This window comes from Somniosus microcephalus, chromosome 12 (genome assembly GCF_052327205.1).
Source record: "Somniosus microcephalus isolate GS21.2 chromosome 12, FLI_Smic_1.0, whole genome shotgun sequence".
In the NCBI taxonomy this organism is placed as follows: Eukaryota; Metazoa; Chordata; class Chondrichthyes; order Squaliformes; family Somniosidae; genus Somniosus; species Somniosus microcephalus.
In genome coordinates this window covers 224,982,166-225,005,572 of record NC_140998.1, presented here as the reverse complement: position 1 = coordinate 225,005,572, position 23,407 = coordinate 224,982,166, and the positions used below count along the sequence as shown (strand labels likewise).

The following is a 23,407-nucleotide window of genomic DNA, read 5'->3' as shown; positions in this document are numbered from 1 at the left end:
GCTGGGTCATTGACCTGAAACGTTAACTCTGTTTCTCTACAGATGCTGCTTGACCTGCTGAGGTATGAGACTCCCAAAACAAGCGCTCTACTCGGAGCTCCGACATGGCCAGAGAGCCCCAGGTGGGCAGAGGAAACACTTCAAGGACACCCTCAAAGCCTCCTTGAAAAAGTGCAACATCCCCACCAACACATGGGAATTCCTGGCCCAAGACCGCACAAAATGGACGAGAAGCATCCGGGAAGGTACCGAACACCTGGAGCAAGCGGAAGCCAAGTGCAAGGAGTGCACATCAACCCAAGCACCCCACCCACCCACCCCTTCAACCACCGTCTGCCCCACCTGTGACAGAGACTGTAGGTCCCGCATTGGACTCATTGGTCACCTGAGAATTCATGTTTAATGTGGAAGCAAATCATCCTCGATTCCTAGGGACTGCCTAAGAAGAAGAAGAATTTCCAGGACTTTCTGTTTTTATCCCAGTTTGCTGCCCATCGCTGCAACCAGGAAGTCACAGAGGCTCCCTATTCCAGGAGAAGGGACTTCATTGTCTTCTCTCCGAACAGAGAGACGTAGGAGGAGCACGCATGTGGCTTTGCCAGGCTAGAGGGCTTCCTCATGGTGCAGTGTGCCATCGACTGCACACATGTGGCTTTGCGGGCACCGCATAACAATCCTGAGATGTTCCGTAACTGCACAGGCTACCACTCACTTAATGTGCACTTCTTGTGCGACGACGCCCGGTGCATCATGATGGTGAATGCCCGGTATCCTGGCAGCAGTCATGATGCCTTCAACCTGCACCAGTCCGGTGTGCCAGCAGTCTTTGAACCACCACGTCAAACCCAAGGGTGGCTGCTTGGAAACAAGAGCTATCCACTCTGCCCCTGGCTGATGAGTTCCCTCCACAACCTCACCACTTGTGGCCAGCACTGATATAACGACTGCCATGAGGAGTCTCATCGAGCAGACCACTGAGGTTCTCAAGCAACAGTTCCGCTGCCTTGACCACTCAGGAGGAGCCCTCCAGTACAGGCTGGAGCGGGTTTCCCATTTCGTGGTGGTCTGCTGCATGTTCCACAACTTGGCCACATGAGGGCACAGCCCATGCCACCACGGGTCCATCAAGCCTGTCCCAAAACAATTGTGATACCTTGTGTATCACAATATATACATTCCATCCCACCCAAAACTATAAAATACCAAGGCCAATTTGGGAAAGAAAAATCTGGGAAATTCCTTTCCGACCTAACTAGGCGATCGAAACTAGTCCAGGAGATCACTCTGGTCCTGAATTCCCTGCAGTATCTACCTTCTGTACGAGCTGATCTCTGCCCCAGCCAGAAACAGGTCCAGCTCTCACTTGAAAGAATTCAGCGAGTCCGTGTCCACCACACGAGACGGCAGCCTGTTCCCGAGGTCCACTATTCTATGGGAAAAGAACCTCGTCCTGACAGCTAACCTAGATCTAGCCTTACACAACTTAAATTTGTGACCCCTGGTCCTTCCTAACCTATTTAATTGAAACAAACTATCAGCTGGAACACAATCATTCCCTTCACCCCTTCATTATCTTCTGAACCTCAATCAAATCCCCCTTAAGTCTACGCTTCCCTAAAGTGTACAGTCCCAACTCTTTTAGCCTATCTTGATAACAAAGATGCTATCCTGATAAATAAGAGAGGAGGAGGAGGAGGAAGTGAGCAGGCAGGCAGCACATCCCCGATCCAGATGGGCTGTCCATGAGCACCTCAAGAGACTCTGGTTGCAGTGAGTGAAACCCCAGATCCCCGTTGCTCACCACTTCCCCATCTTACCATCCCTCTATCACAGAACATCACAGCGTCCTCCTGGGCACAAATCTGAAATGAGAGCCACCGCAAAACACATCTCGAACATAATTTATAAATTTATCAAAATCAAATCAAAAGAACAAAGTCAGCTAATCACCCTTGTGCATTCCCTTAGTGTCTGTCTTTGCTGTGCCTTTTCCTACTCTAGTGCTCCTACGAAGTGCTCCCCCAGTGGCTGCAGCATGGCTGGTGGAAAGCTGCTGACTTTCAGTGGGGAGACTACAGATGGGCCTGCAGGATGACCTCGAGCAGCCCTGGCCCTAGAAAGCCCGGCTGTAGACTGCGCCACCTTGGTATGGGCGGCAGAAGTCTGGGCTGGCTGGTACAAGCGCACTGGCAGGGTGGCAGTGGTGGGAGTACGAATGCTGTCTTCTTGAGAGAGGACAGCAGGTTCTTGCTCCATGGGGCCACTGCCACTCCCTCGGGATGGGGCCTCAGCACTATTAGCCACCTGTTGGAGCACAGATTGCTGGACTGCTGTGACAATCTGCAAGCACTTTTCCACACTCGTAAACCCAGCCACAATGGCATCAGTCTGAGCTTGCGGGGCAACAAGTTGAGACTGCAGGAGAGCAGTCTGTGCTTCCACTGCAGCAGTGAGACATTGGGTCACTTCCGTTGTGCTGCAATGGAAATGCGAGTTCGCCCATCATACCCAGCATCATGGTTCGGTCCACAAGTACTCTAATGGAGTTGCCCATTATTTCCACCCTGGAAATCATGGGCTCCAAGCCCAACGCAAAACCCCATAATATTGGAGCCGGACTCCTCCATGCTGCTTGACACTGACCAGAGGCTCTCTGGCAGGCTTGCCATTACACCAAGCATTTCTGTGTGCAGGCCCATCACCCTCCTTCTGAAGGCTGCCCCATCGAGAACAACATCTGAGTCCTGTGCAGCAGAACTCGTGCGTAATCTCGCCCTGCGGGGAGCTGGCACCCGAGCTACACTTTCCCCCTGGCTTGGCTGCAGCCCACTCATGCCTGGTGATTCACCACGTGCAGATCCTGCCTCTATACTATGCCCTAAAGTACAGGCAGTGCCAGTTGCTAAGCTGGTGTCTGCGAGTGTCAGTTCCAGTGTCGCTGTGTCTCCTTCTCCTCCATCACTCTCCTCCTCCAGAACTTCAGAGACAGGCTGGGCTGCTGGCAGTGCTTGGGTATCTGAAAGGAGAAATGTACAAGGGTTGGGTTGTGTTGAGGTAGGAGGGAAAGCCAGATGTCCATGCATACACCATCAGCAGCGTGCAAGTGAAAAGAGATTGTGGGATGAGGGATAGTGGGCTGTGAGAAGAAGGATTAGGTATAAGCATACCGTCATCATCAGCAATGTTTTTCACTTCCGCGCTCACCACGGACTCTGTCACTGCCCCAACAATTATTACGAGCACTACTTCCTTCAAGTCCATGCGGTTCTCAATTCTGACTTACCCTTCTTCTTACTTCTAAGGCAGTCCCTCGGAACCGAGGATGACTTGCTTCCACATTAAACATGAGTTCTCAGGTGACTGATGAGTCCAATGCAGGACCTACAGGCCTAGAATTTCAGTACAGCCAGTTTTGGGGCGCTAACCTTAGCGCCCGCCCGAAGTTAGCGCCCGCCCCAAAGTAGCGCCCCGTTGCCGGAAATTCAGTGGCTTCGCCCTAAGTGGTTGTTGGAGCGCTAAAAGAGGCGTTCCACTGCTATCTTTAGGCGCTAAGCCGGCGGTCCAGAGGGATAGCGCCGAGGCGGGGCGCAGCGCGGGTGCGGTCATTTTTTGATTGACAGCAGACCCCGTGGCGCAGACCAGCTCTTAAAGGGGGAAGGGACGAATTGGTCTGCTGCCACGCCCTGCACACTGCAGCCTTGCAAAGAGGCCTCAACACTGCTGCTCAGCCCCAGGGAGTCATGGCAACGCCAGAGAAGGCCCGTGAGCGTGCCCTGCACTTCTCAGAGGGTGATCTGGACATAATGGTCACAGCTCTGGAGCAGAGGCGCAGGATCTTGTTTCCAGAGAGTGGGAGGAATCCGAACCACCACGACTACACCAGAGCCTGGAAGCAGATCGCCCACAGGGTGACGTTCACCGGCGATGCCCCCAGGACCCACAAACAATGTCGTAAAAAATACAACGACCTGACCAGGATTGTCAGGGTGAGTACCCTTTCCAGTCTCCTCCTCATTCTTGCATGTACACCTGACATGATGGGCAAAGGGAGCTCCAAGTCCTAATGGCCAGCCCTCAGCCAGCAGCATTGGGACAGTCATGAGCATCAATTGGCCATTCTGCACTCTACACTCTGGCCAAGCTATTCTACCATGGGAGGCAGTGCACACTACATCAGGGCTACACTCTGGCCAAGCTATTCCACCATGGGAGGCAGTGCACACTACAGCAGGGCTACACTCTGGCCAAGCTATTCCACCATGGGAGGCAGTGCACACGACATCAGGGCTACACTCTGGCCAAGCTATTCCACCATGGGAGGCAGTGCACACTACATCAGGGCTACACTGCGCACTTACAGCCCGTCCTTTCTCTTGCAGGCTAAAGTAGCCTATAATCGCCAGGCCCGTGCCAGGGCCAGGGGAGGCCGCGCCAAGCTGCAGAAGCTCACTCGGCTGGAGGAGCGCGTGTGTGTGTTCATGGGAGCCCGTCTGATCATCCCCACAGCGTGCGGAGTAGCCGACTCTCCACTGCCCGGCAATGGTAAGGACCTCGCCTTTTGGCCCTCTCGCGTCGCACTTGCGCATCCGAGCTACCTCCTTTGCCACTGTCCCACCAATGCGCTGAATGCCACCAGTCCTAACTCCCTCGCTGACGCCGTCTCCTCACTCTGAAGCTACTCTTGTGCATTCCTGCTTTCAGCTGGTGACGACCAGGACCCTGAAGCTGCCAGTGACAGCCCCTCCGAGCAGGAGGAGGAGGAGGAGGAGGAGGAGGAGGAGCAAGCCGGACCATCGGGGGAACACTCAGGTCCCGCAGGAGAGGACGAAATGCTTGACACGTCCTCACTGGACGAGTGCCTGGAGGAACTGTCGCAGGGGAATGCAGCTTCTGGGACCAGTGGCGTCCAGCCACCCAGGAGCCGTGCGCGTGGCCTGCGGCCTTCCCCCCAAAGGGGGGAAGGATCAGAGGGGAGTGCTGCTGATCGGCACACTCGCCGCCACCAACGTGGCAAGGTTCCCCTAGTTCGGCCCCCTCCTCCCCAGCGGGAGAGTCGCGACTCCAGTCCGGACACCTTCACCTCGGAGGAGGTGCGGAAGCTGGACAAGATGGCCGAGGATTCGGACCGGCGCCACACGGAGCTCATGAGCGTGGTGGGGCACATGCCTGAGGCCATCGAGTCGCTGGCGACCAGTGTGCGCGAGTTCGGGGCAGCAACTGCCGCGAGTGGCCGCATGCTCACTGATGCCATCAAGACCCTGGCAGGTGTGATGCGGGCGCACACCAGGACAACAGGGGCACTCACTGCTGCCACACGCGCTGTCTCAGGCAGGCATCGCCAGGGCAGCCGCCGCGCTGGAGCATCCCAGCGAGCCGCCCCCCGGCTGATTGTTGCGGATCCTGCAGTGCGGGCCCGGCCGAGTGCCAGCGCGCCACAGCATCAGCCAGCGCATCCCAGACGCCAGCTGGCCCACATTGCGCCATCCGTCGCCGTCATTCCCCCACTGGGGCGTCAAGGGCAAGCGGCTGGAGCTGATGTTGGCGAGGCTCAGGTGCGCCACTCAGCAGACGGCCCCTCGAGGCCCAAAGGCCGTGTAGGCCGCCCCCCAGCGGCATCTGGCGGAAGGACATCTGAGCCTCAGGCGCCTTCCCCCAGCCTCGCAGCAGCCACTGGGCAGAGCTTGCGAAGGAGCAGCAGGCCGGGCAGGGGAGGCAAAAGGCTGGGCAAGGTCTCGCCCTCGCGGGCCACTCAGTAGAGGGTGTGGCCAGCTTTCCTTTTATATGGCGGTGGCCATCTTTATTTTGCCCATGGTTGTTTTGTTCGAGGGCTTATTTTTTGCGTTAGGCCGAGGTTGAGGCCCGGTTTGAACAAATGTGGAGTGACTCCTCCCCAGTTTGTGGGAGTGAGTCGTTTGTTGGGCTTTTTGTGGGGCCCGTTTATTGTTTTTGGGGATTCATGTGGGAAGGGGTTTTCATTTTTGTGTAATAAAAAATTATCTTTATTCACGCAGTCTCCATGGTTGTTCTTCTTAGTGTTTGTTGGCTTCGCCGGCTGAGGGCTTGCGGAGCGGCTGCATTCATCTTCCCTCATAGCCCCAAGGCACTCCCTGACAGGGGGCTTAGAAGTACCGTGTAATAAGGTGGCGTCGCGCGGCCCTTGGCTCTGGTCGCTCCCTCCTGGGAACGTACTCCTGCTCCTCCTCCTCCTCCTCCTCCTGCTCCTCCTGCTCCTCCTACTGAGGTGCTGGTCCAACGTCAGGTGGCAGTGCCTGAGTCCTGCGGATAGCCAGGTTGTGTAGCATGCAGCAAACTACCACAAATTGGGAGACCCGGTCCGGCGAATACTGGAGAGCTCCTCCGGAGCGATCAAGGCAGCGGAACCGCTGCTTGAGGACCCCAATAGTTTGCTCGATGATGTTGTGGGTGGTTTGATGGCTCTCGTTGTAGGCCTCTTCAGCAGCGGTCCTGGGCGCGCGGAGCGGGGTCATGAGCCAGGTACACAAAGGATAGCCTTTGTCCCCGAGTAGCCATCCTCTTGGGGGAGGCTGTGCCTCGAACATGTCATGCACAGTACTCTGCCGCAGGATAAAGGCATCGTGGCTGCTGCCTGGGAAGCTGGCATTGACAGCCATAATGCGCTGCTTGTGGTCACACACCAGCTGCACATTCAGAGAATGGTAGCCCTTCCTGTTGCGATACTGCTCGCCATGCTCCAGAGGGGCCCGCAAAGCCACATGCGTACAGTCAATGGCGCCCTGCACCAAGGGGAAGTCCCCGAGTCTGGAAAATCCCAATGCGCGCTGATGCTGGCTCTCCAGGGTCATGGGGAAGGAGATGAATTGGCTTCTCCTTCTGAACAGTGCTTCGGTCACCTGGCGGATGCAGCGATGCGCGCCGTACTGGGAGATGTTTGCTATGTCCCCAGCAGTGGATTGGAAGGAGCCGGTGGCATTGAACTTCAATGCCACCGTCACCTTCACTTCCACCGACAGAGACGTCCTGCACCTGAGCTTTGGCCGCAGATCTCTGCGAAGCAGGTGGCAGATCTCTGCAATCACCTCCTTTCGGAATCGGAGCCTTCGAACACATCGCGCGGCACTCATGGTTAGGTAGGAGCACTGCTGGCGGTATAGCCTGACTGGGTAAGGCCTACGTGGCCGACGCCTGTAGCCCCCTCTGCCTCTAGCCAGGGCTGCCCCTCTCACAATGCGTCTGCGAGCCCTACGGACATGGCGCTGCAGCTCTGCGTTGGCACCCCATGCAACCCCCATCAAATCCTGGCAAACACTCAAATTTCCAAAAGGCCACTTGCAGCGCTCTGGCCTGAGTCCAAAAATACCTGAGCTGTTGCTGCTTGAAACCAGTTAGCTATCCTCCTTGTTGTGTGTCCAGAAATGCGTTGCACTAGAGTGTTTGCTGAAAAATGGCTGGCCTTTATACTGGAGGGCACGTCCCCTTTAATTTGCGCCCCCCGGGGCCCGCGCTGGTTGTGTTGCGTTCCTTTTTTCAAACGCTCCGGCCGCCAGCCGCACAATGGGGCGGTCCGACTGAAGTTTGGAATCGGGGCGGCCAAAGGGCGTTGCATGAGGATGTGACGTCATTTTCTGCGCGCGCATCCGGGCGGGCGCTAAACTTTGCGCCGGCGCTAACGGCCAACTTAATTTGGGGCGGGGCGCAAACTGCGCTGCGCCCGGGCGCTACACGCATAGCGCCCGAAAATCACTTCTCTTAAGGCGCTAACTGCTGGCGCAAGCAACTGAAAATCTAGCCCACAGTCTCTGTCACAGGTGGGGCAGACGGTGCTTGCAGGGGCGGGTGGGTGGGGTGCTTGGGTTGACGTGCACTCCTTGCGTTGCTTGCACTTGGCTGCCGCTTGCTCCCGGCGAAGAGGCTCTAGGGCCTAGAAATTCAGTGGCCTGCGCCACCAGTTTGCGCCCAAAGAAGGCTTTTGCGCCACTGTCCAAACCTACCGCGATATTTAGCGGGGCGCTAATGGTGGCGTTAGCCTGTAGCGCTGCGCCACCACCGATGACGTCATCGGTGTGCGCAGCGCCCCGCTATCGCCCCGCTGGCCATATTTGGTCGCCGCCGCCTCCTCCGCGCCGGCCGCAAACAGCGACCGGTACACAGGGGCCTACCTGTGCCGGTAGTGGGGCGAGTTAAGGTGGAGGTGCGGCCGGCCGCTTTTTCGGCGGCCGCCTGCCCGCACCTCCGTCCCCGGCCTCCTACACCCGCCCCCCCCGCGGCATTGCCGGCTGTTTCCCGAGAGCCCGGCACTTCTCCTTGGTGCCAGGCTCATTTGCCGGCACTCGCGAGCGGGGATCGCGCTGTTACAGCCACCTCCCCCTTAACAGTGGGAGGAAGGCCTGCAGTACCGCTGCGTGCCGTGCCGCAGCGTGTGGCGCTGCGGCACTTTGCACGCCGATATTCAGTTTCAGCGCCCCAAGCGGGGCGCCGAAACCCTTGTTTAGCGGCCGGCTTCCACTTGGGGCGCTGAAACTGAATATCCCGCTGGCGCAAGTGGCTCCGCACGCAGTGGTAATTCCGGCGCCCAGGCGAACTGGGCGCCCCTAACTGAATTTCTAGGCCTAGGTGTTCAGCACCTTCCCGGATGCTTCTCCTCCATTTTGTGCGGTGTTGGGCCAGGGATTCCCAGGTGTCGGTGGGGACATTGCACTTTTTCAAGGAGGCTTTGAGGGTGTCCTTGAAGCATTTCCTCTGCCCGCCTGGGGCTCTCGTGCCGTGTCAGAGCTCAGAGTAGAGCATTTGTTTTGGGAGTCTCGTATCGGGCATGTGGACGATGTGACCTGTCCATTGGAGCTGATCGAGCGTGGTCAAAGCTTCGATGCTGGGAATGATGGCCTGAGCGAGAACACTGATGTTGGTGCGCCTATCCTGCCAATGGATTTGCAGGATCTTGCGGAGGCAGCATTGGTGGTACCTCTCCAGTGCTTTGAGGTGCCTGCTGTAAATGGTCCATGTCTCTGAGGCATACAGGAGGGCGGGTATCACTACTGCTCTGTAGACCATGAGCTTGGTGCCGGGTTTGAGGTCCTGGTCTTCAAACACTCTCTTCCTGAGGCGACCGAAGGCGGCACTGGACACTGAAGGCGGTGCTGGAATTCATAATCGCCGTTTGCCCTTGTTGACAGTACTGCCACCCGATGACCCTTCACCCATCTGCTGGTGCTCCCGGAGGTTGTGCGGCAACTTGGCCTGCAAGAGAAAGGGAAGTGTCAGTGAGTGTGGTACAATATGTTTGGGTGATGTGTCTGCCATGGTTGAATAGCTGTCAGTTTGTGCAAGGTGTGAGATGTGGGTGTAAGTCTTGCAGCAGTGGTAAGTGTGTGAGGTATGAGTGGTGCTGGCTAGAGATTGTTGGTAGGTGATTGATGGGGGTGTGGTGCATTGAACAGTGTGCGCGATTCATGGCACAGATAGTGGGATATGGTATTTGAAGATGCATTTACTCACCTTGACCAGTCGTGTGAGGTCACTAAACATTTTGCAGCACTGGATCCAGGTTCTGCAGACAACACTCATCATACTGACAGCTTCAGCAGTCTCCTCCCACAGCCTTCTTGTGTCCGTGGGCCTCCTGCCCCCTGTTGGTAGAGGACCTGAGGATGTCATAGAACCTCCAGGATCAAGGCCTCCAGTGCCACATCAGAAAATCTCCTTGCCCTTTTTCTTGGCTATTGGGCCATGGTTTTCTCCACAATGACAATGAGGTGTTTGTGCAAAAAAGCACTTCCCCTGTATTAGAGCCTTGAACAAACTTTATTGGCCACGAGACTCCACCCAATATTGGCCCTCCGAATCAGCACTAAGACAATCAGCAGCACATTTCAGCGCTACAATCATTATAATGAGCAGGCAGCATGAATTTTATGTGCTGCCTGCACTACTTTGAACGGGTGTGGGCACATCGTGCTGTCCGCACCTGTTTTTGGGCCTTATCCAATTTCTAGGCCTCTGTCTATTGCATTCTTAGCTTGATTCCCCACTCCTGTTTTTGAGGAATAGAGCCTGTTGGTATTGGGTGACCTTGTAGCTGTTATCATTTTAATCCAATGGTTTTGTACTGAGCCAAGGTCAACTAAGAATGAGCCTACGTTCCAGTCCCTTGTACTTTGTTCATCTTCTGATTAATTTAGTGCTGCTGCTCTAATTCAGGTATTATCCTATTAAAGCAGTTCCAGGAGATTCCCAGAGCCTGCCGTCATTGTATTTATGGACAGAGGTGAGTCAGGCATCACCTCAACAAACTCTCATCATTCCTAGTTTTAGAATGCATTGAACAGCAGTTGCCAAATCCTGGGTGCTCTGACAATACAGTAATTCAGGGACCTTTCCTGACTTTACAAAGCTTCCTGAAACTGTTCAGCACCATTATACTATTTTTCGAGCTCCTATGCTGCATCATTTCAGTCCCAGCCATCGTGTTGAACTGGGCACTCGGATAAAAAGGTATAATCACAGGACACAGGTAAGAGGAAGGTCAATTTTTACTCAAAGACGTGGGAGGCGATGTAATAGAATCTTGCAATACGTGTTAAGCCTTATGACAGTCTAATATAAAGATAAAGTTGCTTTTAAAATTTTTATTAATCCATTATCAAAATACCTTTCTGCAGATCAGCAAATCCAACAAGGATTTTGAATACATTGATGCGAAGGATGAATCTACATCAAATTGGATGAGGTGAGGGAAGACTGATACCGTATTGTGAGGATCACAAGATAGTAACGGATGAAGAAGATCATTTGTCCCATTTCATATGATCCATCCAGTACAATATCCCACCCAACAGCCAGTCAGCCTTTCATTCTAGGTGGCTGTGGCTGGAAAAACGAGCCAATTTTTAAAATCAGCTCTAGGCATTAAATTCAGCAGGAACTCCGGGAAACCTGTATTTCTGGATCGCTGCACCTCCCCCACCCCCCGTCAGACACTCCCTCCTCAGAAATATTGGGGCCATTATCTTTCGTATCTACACTGAAGTGATTGGTCCCCACTGAGTGTCCTCTCCTGACAGTATGTTTGAAATTGAAATTTGTCCATGGCTGGGGGCATGTTCTCTCATTCTAACTCGCGAAACATTCTGTATTCATTTAACAATATTAACTTGTTTTTGGACACTTAAATATTTGTGTGTTATCTTCCAGGTTTGTTAACTGTGCCAGAAAGGAGGAGGAGCAGAACCTTGTAGCCTTTCAGCACTGTGGCAAAATTTATTACCGGACCTGCAAGCCTGTTCCTCCTCGGTGCGAGCTGCTGGTCTGGTATGGTGATGAATATGCCAAGGAACTCGGTATCAAATGGACCACAATGTCGGTATCATAACAAGAACCAAAATGTACGGATTCTGACCAAAATTGGGAACTGTAGCCAAAGTATCATTTGTTTTCTGTTACAGTCTCAAAGGTGTTTGATAAAGTGCGACGTAATAGACTTATTAGCAAAATTGAAGCCCATGGGATCAAAGGGGGAATGTTAGCGTTGATTCAAAATTGGCCATGAGACAGAAAGCAAAGAGTAGTGCTGAATGGTTGTTTGAGACTAGAGGGAAGTATACAGTGGTATCCCCCAGGGGTCAGTATTAGGACCCCTGCTCTTTCTGATACATATTTATGATCTGGACTTTGACAATTGGGGGCATAATTTCAATGTTTGCAGGTGACATAAAGCTTGGAAACATAGTAAACAGTGAAAAGGATAGTAGAAGTTTTCAGGAAGATGTAGATAGACTAATGAAATGCGAAGGCACATGGCAGATGAAATTTAATGCAGAACAGTGTGAAGTGATGCATTTTGGAAGGAAAACTGAGGAGAGGCAACATAAATTAAATGATAACATTTTAAAGTGGGTGCAGGAACAGACACCTTGGGATTCACATACTCAAATCTTTGAAGGTGGCAGGGCATATTGTTAAGGCTACTAATAAATCATTTGGGACCCTAGGCTTTATCAATAGAGGCATGAAGTACCAACGCAAGGAAATTATGGTAAACCTTTATAAATCACTGTTTAGGCCTCAGCTAGCGTATTGTGCCCAAATCTGTGCACTACACTTTAGAAGGAATGTAGAAGCCTTAGAGAAGTTGCAAAGGAGATTTACCAGAATCATACCAGGGATGGGAGACTTCAGTTATCTCATAGTAAAGGATCCTCTGGGAAAGAGTGATCATAATATGATAGAATATCACATTGGGCTTGAGAGTGAAATACTTATGTCTGAACTAGTGTCTTAAACTTAAATAAAGCCAATTACATAGGTATGAGTGGTGTGTTGGCTATGGTAGATTGGGAAATTAGATTAGAAGATCTGATGGTAGATAAGCAGTGGTAAACATTTAAAAACATATTCCAATATTCTCAGTGAAGAATTAAAAACTCCTGTTGAAAACTGATCCATCCTTGGCTAACTGAAGAAGTTAAGGATAGTATTGGATTAAAAGAGGCTTATAATGTTGCAAAGAATAGTAATAAGCTTTAGAGACCATCAAAAAATGACCAAAACATTGATAAAAAGGGACAAAATAGAATAGGAGAGTAAAGTAGCAAGAAATATAAGAACAGATTGTAAGAGTATCTACAAGTATGTAGAACGGAAGAGAGTAGCAAAAATAAGCATTGATCCCTTAGGAGCTGAGACAGGAGAAATTATAATGGGGAATAAGGAAATGGCAGAGACCTTAAACAAATATTTTGTATCTGATTTCACAGGAGAAGACACAAAAACATACCAAAAATAGTGGGGCACCAAGGGGCAAATGAAAGGAAGGGAAATGATTAAGAACAGTAGAGAAAAAGTACTTGAGAAAATAATGGGACTAAAAGCCAACACATCCCCTGGACCCCTACATCCTCGGGTTCCACAAGAGATAACTGCAGAGATAGTGGGTGCATTGGTTGTGATTTTCCAAAATTCCCCAGATTCTAGAACAGTCCCAGCGGATTGGAAGGTAGCAAATGTAACACCGCTATTCAAGAAAGGAGGGAGAGAGAAAACATAGAACTACCGTCCAATTAGCTTGACATCAATTGTCGAGGAAATGCTGGAATCCATTATTAAGTAAGTGGTAACAGGGCATTTAGAAAATCGTAATATCATTAGGCAGAGTCAACATGGTTTTATAAAGAGAAATTGTGTTTAACAAATTTATTAGAGTTTTTTGAGGATGTAACTCGCAGGGTAGATAGTAAATTTGGATTTCCAAAAGGCATTCGATAAGGTGCCACATAAAAGGTTGTTCTGCAAGATAAGGGCTCATGCGGTTGAGGGTAATTTATCAGCATGGATAGAGGATTGGTTGACGGACAGAAAACAGAGAGTAGGGATAAACGCATCATTTTCGGGTTGGCGGGCTGTAACTAGTGGGGTGCCGCAAGGATCAGTACTTGGGCCTCAGTTATTCACAATTTATATTAATAACTTAGATGAAGGGACCGAGTGTAATGTATCCAGGTTTGCTGACGTTACAAAACTAGGTGGGAAAGTGAGCTGTGAGGAGGGCACAAAGAGCCTGCAAAGGGGTATAGACAGGTTAAGTGAGTGGGCAATAAGGTGGCAGATGGAGTATAATGTGAGGAAATCTGAGGTTATTCAGTTTGGTAGGAAGAATAGAAAAACAGAATATATTTTAAATGGTGAGGAACTATTAAATGTTGGTGTTCAGAGAGATTTAGGTGTCCTCATACAGGAAGCACAGAGTTAGCAAGCAGGTACAGCAAGCCATTAGGATGGCAAATGGCAAGACGGTCTTTATTGCAAGGGGGCTGTAGGACAAGATTAAGGAAGTCTCGCGACAGTTGTGCAGGGCTTTCGTGAGACCACACCTGGAGTACTGTGCACAGTTTTGGTCACCTTATCTGAGGAAGGATATACTTGCCTTAGAGGCGGTGCAACAAAGGTTCACTGGATTGATTCCTGGGATGAGCGGGTTATCCTATGAGGAGAGATTGAGTAGATTGAGCCCATACACTGGAGTTTAGAAGAATGAGGGGTGATCTCATTGAAATATATAAGATTCTGAGGGCGATTGTAGGGTAGACTGAGAGGCTGTTTCCCCTGGCTGGACAGTCGAGAACTAGGGGGCATAGTCTCAGGATAAGGGGTCGGCCATTTAAGACTGAGATGAGGAGGAATTTCTTCACTCAGGGAGTTGTGAATCTTTAGAATTCTCTGCCCCAAAGGGCTATGGATGCTGAGTCATTGAGTATATTCAATGCTGAGATAGATAGACTTTTGGAATCTAGGGGAATCAAGGGATATGGAGATCGGGCGGGAAAGTGGAGTTGAGGTCGAAGATCAGTCATGATCTTATTGAATGGTGGAGAAGGCTCGAGGGGCCATATGGCCGACTCCTGCTCCTAATTCTTATTATGTCTTATATAATGCAACATAAAACCAGAAAATGCTGGCAATACTCAGCAGGTCAGACAGCATCTGTGGAGAGAGAAACAGAGTTAACGTTTCAGGTCAATGACCCTTCGTAAGAACTCTTATGTCCTTATGTTATGTATAGAGACTAAGGAAGCTCTGATTGGTTCCCTTGGATGACAAGTCCTGATTGCTGATTGGTCCCCTTGGAGGACAAGACACACCCAGCAGTTTCTCTGGAATGTGTAATTAGATCCTCCCAGCCGACGTAATCAGTTACTTTGCAAAGTGTAATTCGAGCCATTCTGACTATGTACTCCAGACAGAACAGAGCTCACTTGGAACAGACAGGGCTCACACTCGCGGGGGAAGACCATCTCCCATCCCCCAAACAACTTCCTGACCTCCCCACCCAACTTCCTGACCTCCTCCCCACCGTCACGTCACGTCAGAATGTGAATTCTCAGTGTAAGGATGTGCCGAAATGCAGTAGTTGCATTTTACAGCCAGTTGGTCGTGTTTCAACGTCCCAGCATCCTGTATCACTGTATCCACTGACACTTGGTGAGCAACACCATGGGGGGGGGGTGGGGTGTGTGCTGGGGGTTGGGGTGGGGTGTGTGATGGGCGTGGGTGGGGTGTGTGCTGGGGGGGTGGGGTGGCGTGTGCTGGGGGGTGGGGTGGCGTGTGCTGGGGGTGGGGTGGGGTGTGTGCTGGGGGGCTGGGGTGTGTGCGGGGGGGGTGTGCTGGGGGGGTGTGTGCTGGGGGTGGGGTGGGATGTGTGCTGGGTGGTGGGGTGTGTGCTGGGGGGGTGTGCTGGGGGGGGAGGTGTGCTGGGGGTGGGGTGGGGTGTGTGCTGGGGTGGGGGGGGTGCTGGGGGTGGTGCGTGGGGGGTGGGGGGGTGCTGGGGGGTGGGGTGGGGGGGTGTGTGCTGGGGGGTGGGGTGGGGTGTGTGCTGGGGGGTGGGGTGTGTGCTGGGGGTGGGGGTGTGTGTGTGCTGGGGGTGTGTGCTGGGGGTGGGGTGGTGTGTGTGCTGGGGTGGGGGTGTGTGCTGGGGGGTGTGTGTGCTGGGGGGTGGGGTGGGGTGTGTGTGTGCTGGGGGTGTGTGCTGGGGGTGGGGTGGGGTGTGTGCGGTGTGTGCTGGGGTCTGGTGGGGTGTGTGCTGGGTGTGGGGTGGGGTGTGGTGTGTGCTGGGGGTGGGGCTGTGTGTGCTGGGGGTGGGGTGTGTGCTGGGGGTGGGGGTAGGTGCTGGGGGGTGGGGTGTGTGCTGGGGGGTGGGGTGGGGTGTGTGCTGGGGGGTGGGGTGGGGTGTGTGCTGGGGGGTGGGGTGGGGTGTGTGCTGGGGGGTGGGGTGGGGTGTGTGCTGGGGGGGTGGGGGGGTGCTGGGGAGGTGGGGTGTGTGCTGGGGGGTGGGGTGGGGTGTGTGCTGGGGGGGGTTTGTGTGCTGGGGGTGGTGGGGTGTGTGCTGGGGGGGTGGGGTGGGGTGTGTGCTGGGGGGGTGGGGTGGGGTGTGTGCTGCGGGGGTGGGGTGGGGTGTGTGATGGAGGGTGGGGTGGGGTGTGTGCTGGGTGGGGGTGGGGGTGGGGTGTGTGCTGGGTGGGGGTGGGGTGTGTGCTGGGGGTGTGGGGTGTGTGCTGGGGGTGTGGGGTTGGGTGTGTGCTGGGGGGTGTGCTGGGGGGTGTGTGCTGGGGGTGGGGTGGCATGTGTGCTGGGGGTGGGGGGTGTGTGTGCTGGGGGTGTGTGTGCTGGGGGGGTGGGGTGGGGTGTGTGCTGGGGGGTGGGGTCACGTGTGTGCTGGGGGGTGGGGTGGAGTGTGTGCTGGGGGGGTGGGGGGTGTGCTGGGGTGTGGGGGGGGGTGTTGGGGGGGTTGGGGGTGTGTGCTGGGGTGGGGTGGGGTGTGTGCTGGGGGGTGGAGGAGGGTGTGTGCTGGGGGTGTGGTGGTGTGTGCTGAGGGGTGGTGTGGGGTGTGTGCTGGGGTTGGGGTGGGGTGTGTGCTGGGGGGGATGCTGGGGTGGGGTGGGGTGGTCTGCAGAGATGGCTAATAATGGAAGTCCTTATGCTTACACTAAATATTGCAACTTTCATATGCATCATCGAAAATTTACAGTCATGTTTAATTTGAACTGCATTCTCTTTCTGATCAAATGCTCCGCTTTACAGATTGTAGCAGTGAAGGATGAAATAAGGCTCGTGCTTAAAGCTTATCTCCGGGGTTTCCGCCAGTTTTGACGTGTGTTTTTACAGACTGACTTTGGATGAAAACTTGTTGGAAACAAATGAGATTTTCCCCACTCTTCCCTAGTAGAATAGTGTGTCATTGTGGAAGGATTTGTCGGCGGCGGATTATGAGTCTGACGGGCCGCCACGTGTCTATTCTTTCCATGGCCGTAAACATCTTTATTCCAGTCGATGAGGCCGGAGAGTCTTATGGGTCTCACGCCCACACCCAGCAGAAAAGAGTATTCGGCTGGAATCAACCTAGAATTGTGAGCCAGATCTTAAATTTCCACTCTCCAGTATTGTTGGAAACTGGGCTGGAAACCGACTCCTTTGGGCTCAGAGGCCACAATGCTACCAGTAAGTCAAGGCTCACTCGGGCAAACTGGTGCCAATCCATTGGTAGTTTAAAAAAAAGCATAAGATTATAGTGTTTATTTCTACCCTCCACTTCACCCCTGCTCCGGCCTCTAGGGGGCGCACTATTGTTGAATTTCCCTCCTTTTCTGCACACTTCATTTCTAACACAAACTTCCTTCAGGACGGTACGTGAATGCAAATCTTGGTTGAATGCAAATCATGTTAGACTTTTCAACCATCTTTCCCCAGGTGTAATTGACTGCCAGATGGTAACAAACAATCTCCAGATTACTACCAGTGCCACGTGCAAGTGAGTACAGATATAGGAAGATAGAGCAGATGAATGCGGGCTGGAGAGATGGTGTCAGAGGGGGGGCTTTAGATTCCTGAGGAATTGGAACCGTTTCTGGGGGAGGTGGGACCTCTACAAGCCAGACAGGTAGAACCTCAACGGGAAAGGGCCCAATATCCTCGCGGGGGATTTTGCTAGTGCTGTTGGGGAGGGTTTAAACTAGCTTGGCAGGGGGATGGGAACCTGAGGGTACAAGCAGAAGGGAGAAAAGCTAAGCTGGAAATAGATGATAGGGGTTCAGGTGAAAGGGTATTTAGGAAGGCAAATAGAAAGGAGAAGGCAATAGTGCAGGGCAACGACAGGGGTAACGATAACCAGAATGCATCAGGAAGGGGCAGAGCGTACGTGCGTAAGAGTGCACCAGAAAATAGAGTCAGAGTAAGGAAAAATGGTAAGATAAAATTAAAGGCTCTTTATCTCAATGCACGCAGCATTCATAACAAGATAGATGAGTTGAGGGTACAAATAGAAATAAATGGGTATGATCTGATAGCCATTACAGAGATGTGGTTGCAAGGTGACCAAGGCTGAATATTCAGGGGTATTTAACATTTCGGAAGGACAGGCAGAAAGGAAAAGGAGGTGGGGTAGCTCTGTTAATAAAGGATGAGATCACTGCAGTGGTGAGGAATGATATTGGCTCAGAAGCTCAACATGTAGAGTCAGTTTGGGTGGAGGTAAGAAATATCAAGGGTAAGAAGCCATTGGTGGGAGTAGTCTATAGGCCCCCTAACAGTAGCTATACTGTAAGACAGAGTATAAATCAAGAAATAATGGGGGCTTGTAAGAAAGGTACTGAAATAATCATGGGTGATTTTAATCATCATATAGATTGGACAAATCAAATTGGCAAGGATCGCCTTGAGGATGAGTTCATAGAGTGTATTCGGGATGGTTTCTTAGAGCAATACGTTGAGGAACCAACTAGGGAGAAGGCGATTTTAGATCTGGTAATGTGTAATGAGACAGGATTAATTAATGATCTCATAGTAAAGGATCCCCTAGGAAAGAGTGATCATAGCATGGTAGAATTTCAAATTCAGTTTGAAGGTGAGAAACTTGGGACTGAAACAAGTGTTCTAAAGTTAAATAAAGGCAATTACATTGGTATGAGGACAGAGTTGGCTAAAGTGGACTGGGAAAATTGATTAAAGGGTAAGACGGTAGATCAGCAGTGGCAGACATTTAAGGAGATATTTCATAAATCACAGCAAAGGTGTATTCCAGTGAGAAAGAAAGACTCCACAAGAAGGATGTACTAACCGTGGCTAACTAAGGGAGTTAAGGATGGTATCAAATTGAAAGAAAAGGCATACATTGGCCCAGAAATTTGAGTCGGGGGCTTGCCGCGCGTGCAAGCCCCCGATCTGCACTTACTCGACGCGCCGGCCATTGAGCTTCAGGGACGCCTGGAATTGCTGTTTTAAAATGTTGACTCCCGGGCAGCGTCTGACGTCACGCCGCCCAGGTGTGCAGCCAGCGCGAAGCCTGTAGCGCGCTGTGCAACTGAGACACGCCCCTTGAGGTCTCAGTTTAACAGGACACGCCCCCAATGTTTCTGCCAAGCTGCTAAGCATTTTTACATGCAAAGCAGCAGTTTAAATAGGTATTTGGAAGTTTTTTGAAGCTTTTGGTAACTTTTGTAAACTTTTAAAAACGTTTACATTATTTTGAAGAATCTGAAGTAGTTTTAAACAGAATTAAAGCAATTTAAAGACTTTTAAAAGCCCTAAAAGAATTTTTTTAATTCCATTTATTTATTTAGCAATGTCGTCGTCATACGTGTCTTCACAGTGTTCCCTTTGGGGAACTGTATGAAGTGGTGGAAGGATTTATGGCCATGATTAACGCTCATTCCGTGACCGTAACCATCTTTGAACCAGCCATTAGGGCGGTTAGTCCGATGGCGGGAGGGTTTTACGGGCTCCCACAAGCTATACAAGGAGGGGGGGCCACCCACACCCACGGACGCAAATATCCCACTGGATGTCAACCCAGAATTTAGAGCCGGAGCTCCGACTCCACTTGTCGGGACTGTCTGGAGCGGGGTTCGAAACCCTACCCTGATCTGGCCCAGCGGCGGGGATCCTACCGCTATGCCAAAGGCCCAATCTGATTAGCAACGTGAAATGGCTGGAATGAGCACAATTCACAGCATTAAAAGAACTCACAATTGAACTGATGATGACCTCAGCAATCTCCTCAAGGAGGTGGAGGTGGAGGCGCAGCGCCTGCTCATCATTGGTAATGAGAAGTCAAAGGCGCCGCAAAAAGGGCAGATGATAGCTTGGTCTTTCAAGTGGCAGCATAGGGCTCCAGTCACGGGGAGGGAAAAGGCGCAGGAAATGTATGGGTGTCACCTTTTGTGCGGAGTGGGCCTTTTGCGTAGCAGTAAGCATCCCCGCCGCTGGGCCAGAAGGAGTAGGGTTTCGAACCCCACTCCAGACAGTCCCGGCAAGTGGAGTCGGAGCTCCAACTATAAATTCTGGGTGGACATCCAGCGGGATACTTGCGTCCGCGGGTGTGGGTGGCCCCCCCCCCTCAGATGGGTTGTGGGAGCCCGTAAAACCCTCACGCCATAGGACTAACCACCCTAATGGCTGGTTCAAAGATGGTTATGGTCACGGAATGAGCGTTAATCACGGCCATAAATCCTTCCACCACTTCATACAGTTCCCGAAAGGGAACTGTGTGAGGATACGTACGACGATGACCTCTTGCGCAATGCACCTCCTTGGACCCTCAGTCGCAGATGCGAGGGGGCAAATCGTGCAATTGTTAAATTTTTCATTTTATTGACATGTAAAATGTTGGCCCAGTAATTCCCTTCCAAATGCGCGAGTACGGTCGGGGTACTTACGCGCCTGGCCGGAGGAAATGCCGGTTTTCAGCATGCACAGCGCATGCGGGGAAAACCGGCATTTCCTGTCCTCTGAATGAAGGGGTTCAGAGGCAGAACGCGTGCGCAGTAAAATTCGCCGCTTTCATTCATGCTTTCAGTGAGGTCAAGTCCTTACAACTTACACATGAAGAAAGCATGGGTACAGTTGCTCCAGAGGCTGCGGAGGAAGATATTTCTTATTGTGGAGCTTCTGAAAGTATGTATGTCTGTATATATTCCTTTGCGTGTTATGTATATATTCCTTTACTTATGTGTATGAATGTATTATTTAATTATGACTTTCAGAGAAAGTAACTTATTGAAAAATCATAATTAAAAACATACATTCATACACATAAGTAAAGGAATATAAAACATACATACATATACGTAAAGGAATATATGCGGACATACATACATAATTACTTATTACTGATGAAAAGTTTCTTTCTTAAAAGTGCTGGAAATGTTACATTACTCATTTTAGAACACTCATTTTCACATTCAATTCACACAGCCACAATTGCTCTTTCTACCTACCGTTCTGAAAACCCGTTTAAAAAAAAAAAAAAAAATTTAAACTTTAAAACTTACTTAAAATTTCTTAAAATAACTTCCCTCCCTTTCCCAAACAAAAACATTGCCTTTCAGAAGCTCCACGATAAAATATATCTTCCTCCGCAGCCTTGGAACAACTTTACACATGCTTTTTTCAAGTGTAACTTGTAAGGACTTACCCTCACTGAATCCATGAATGAAATCGACGAAGTTCACTGCGCAAGCGCTGCCTGTGCAGTCGCACGCGCTGTGCCTCTGAACCCCTTCGTTCCGAGGACTGGAAATGCCGGCGTTCCCCGCATGCGCTGTGCATGCTGAACGCCGGCATTTCCAGCGGCCAGATGCATGAGTACCCAGACCGTACTCACGCATTTGGTCACGAATTTCTGGCCCAATGTTGCGAAGGTTAGTGGTAGGCCAGAGGCTAAAAAAAATTAAGTGGGAGAAGTTAGAATACGAGATTAAACTACCAAATAATATAAAAACAGATTGTAAGAGCTTCTACAGGTATATAAAAAGGAATAGAGTAGCTAAAGTACACGTTGGTCCGTTCGAGGAGGAGACTGGGGAATTAATAATGGGAAATAGAGAAATGGCAGAGACTTTAAACAATTATTTAGGCTCGGTCTTCACGGTAGAAGACACTAAAAACATCCCAATAAGAATAGATAATCAAGGGGCTATAGAGAGAGAGGAACTTAAACAATCTCTATCACTAGAGAAAAAGTACTAGGCAAACTAATGGTGCTAATGGTCGACAAGTCCCCTGGACCTGATGGCCTGCATCCTAGGGTCTTAAACAAGTGGCTGCAGAGATAGTGAATGCGTTGGTTGTAATCTATCAAAATTCCCTGGACTCTGGAGAGGTCCCAGCGGATTGGAAAACTGCAAATGTAATGCCCCTATTCAAGAAAGGAGGGAGACAGAAAGCAGGAAACTATAGGCCAGTTAGCCTAACTTCTGTCATTGGGAAAATGCTGGAATCCATTAGTAAGGAGGTAATAGCAGGACATTTAGAAAATCATAAGACAATCAAGAAAAGTCAGCATAGTTTTATGAAAGGGAAATCGTGTTTGACAAATTTGCTAGAGTTCTTTGTGGATGTAAAAAACGGGGTGGATAAAGGGGAACCAGTAGATGTAGTGTATTTGGATTTCCAGAAGGCATTTGATAAGGTGCCACATAAAAGGTTACTGCACAAGATAAGAGTGCACAGGTTGGGGATAATATATTGGCCCAGTAATTCCGTTCCAAACGCGTGAGTACGGTCGGGGTACTCACGCGTCTGGCCGGAGGAAATGCCGGTTTTCAGCATGCACAGCGCATGCGGAGAAAACCGGCATTTCCTGTCCTCTGAACGAAGGGGTTCAGAGGCACAGCGCGTGCGCAGTGAACTTCGTCGATTTCATTCATGGATTCAGTGAGGTTAAGTCCTTACAACTTACACATGAAAAAAGCATGTGTAAAGTTGCTCCAGAGGCTGCGGAGGAAGATATATTTTATCGTGGAGCTTCTGAAAGGCAATATTTTTGTTTGGGAAAGGGAGGAAAGTTATTTTAAGAAATGCTGAGGTAAGTTTTAAAGTTTTATTTTTTATTTTTTTAAACGGGTTTTCAGTACTGTAGGTAGAAGGAGCAATTGTGGCTGTGTGAATTGAATTTGCTGTGTTTATTAAATGTGAAAATGACTGTTCTAAAATGAGTAATGTAACATTTCCAACATTTTTAAGAAAGAAACTGTTCATCAGTAATATATTCTTTTAAGTAATTATGTATGTATGTCCGTATATATTCCTTTACGTATATGTATATATTCCTTTACTTATGTGTATGAATGTATGTATTTAATTATGATTTTCCAATAAGTTACTTTCTCTGAAAGTCATAATTAAATACATACATTCATACACATAAGTAAAGGAATATATACATACATATACGCAAAGGAATATATACAGACATACATACATAATTACTTAAAAGAATATATTACTGATGAAAAGTTTCTTTCTTAAAAATGTTGGAGTCGTTTTCACATTTAATAAACACAGTAAATTAAATTCAAATAGCCACAATTGCTCCTTCTACCTACAGTACTGAAAACCCGTTTTAAAAAACAAAAATAAACTTTAAAACTTACCTCAGCGTTTCTTAAAATAACTTTCCTCCCTTTCCCATACAAAAATATTGCCTTTCAGAAGCTCCACGATAAAATATATCTTCCTCCGCAGCCTCTGGAGCAACTGTACTCATGCTTTTTTCATGTGTAAGTTGTAAGGACTTAACCTCACTGAAAGCATGAATGAAACCGGCGAATTTTACTGCGCACGCGCTGCCTGTGCAGTCGCACGCGTTCTGCCTCTGAACCCCTTTGTTCAGAGGACAGGAAATGCCGGTTTTCCCCGCATGCGCTGTGCATGCTGAAAACCGGCATTTCCTCTGGCCAGACGCGTGAGTACCCCGACCGTACTCACGTGTTTGGAACGGAATTACTGGGCCGTTCATTTTACATGTCAATAAAATGAAAAATTTAACAATTGCACGATTTGGCCCCTCGCATCTGCGACTGAGGGTCCAAAGAGGTGCATTGCGCAAGAGGTCATCGTCGTACGTATCCTCACACTGTTCCCTTTCGGGAACTGTATGAAGTGG

The 23,407-nt window shown here is 50.4% G+C and overlaps 1 pseudogene; it reads left to right on the top strand.

Annotated features, from left to right (window-relative positions):
* LOC147110194 (uncharacterized) overlaps positions 1–23,407 on the top strand; it is a 305,775-nt pseudogene that overhangs the window by 26,215 nt on the left and 256,153 nt on the right.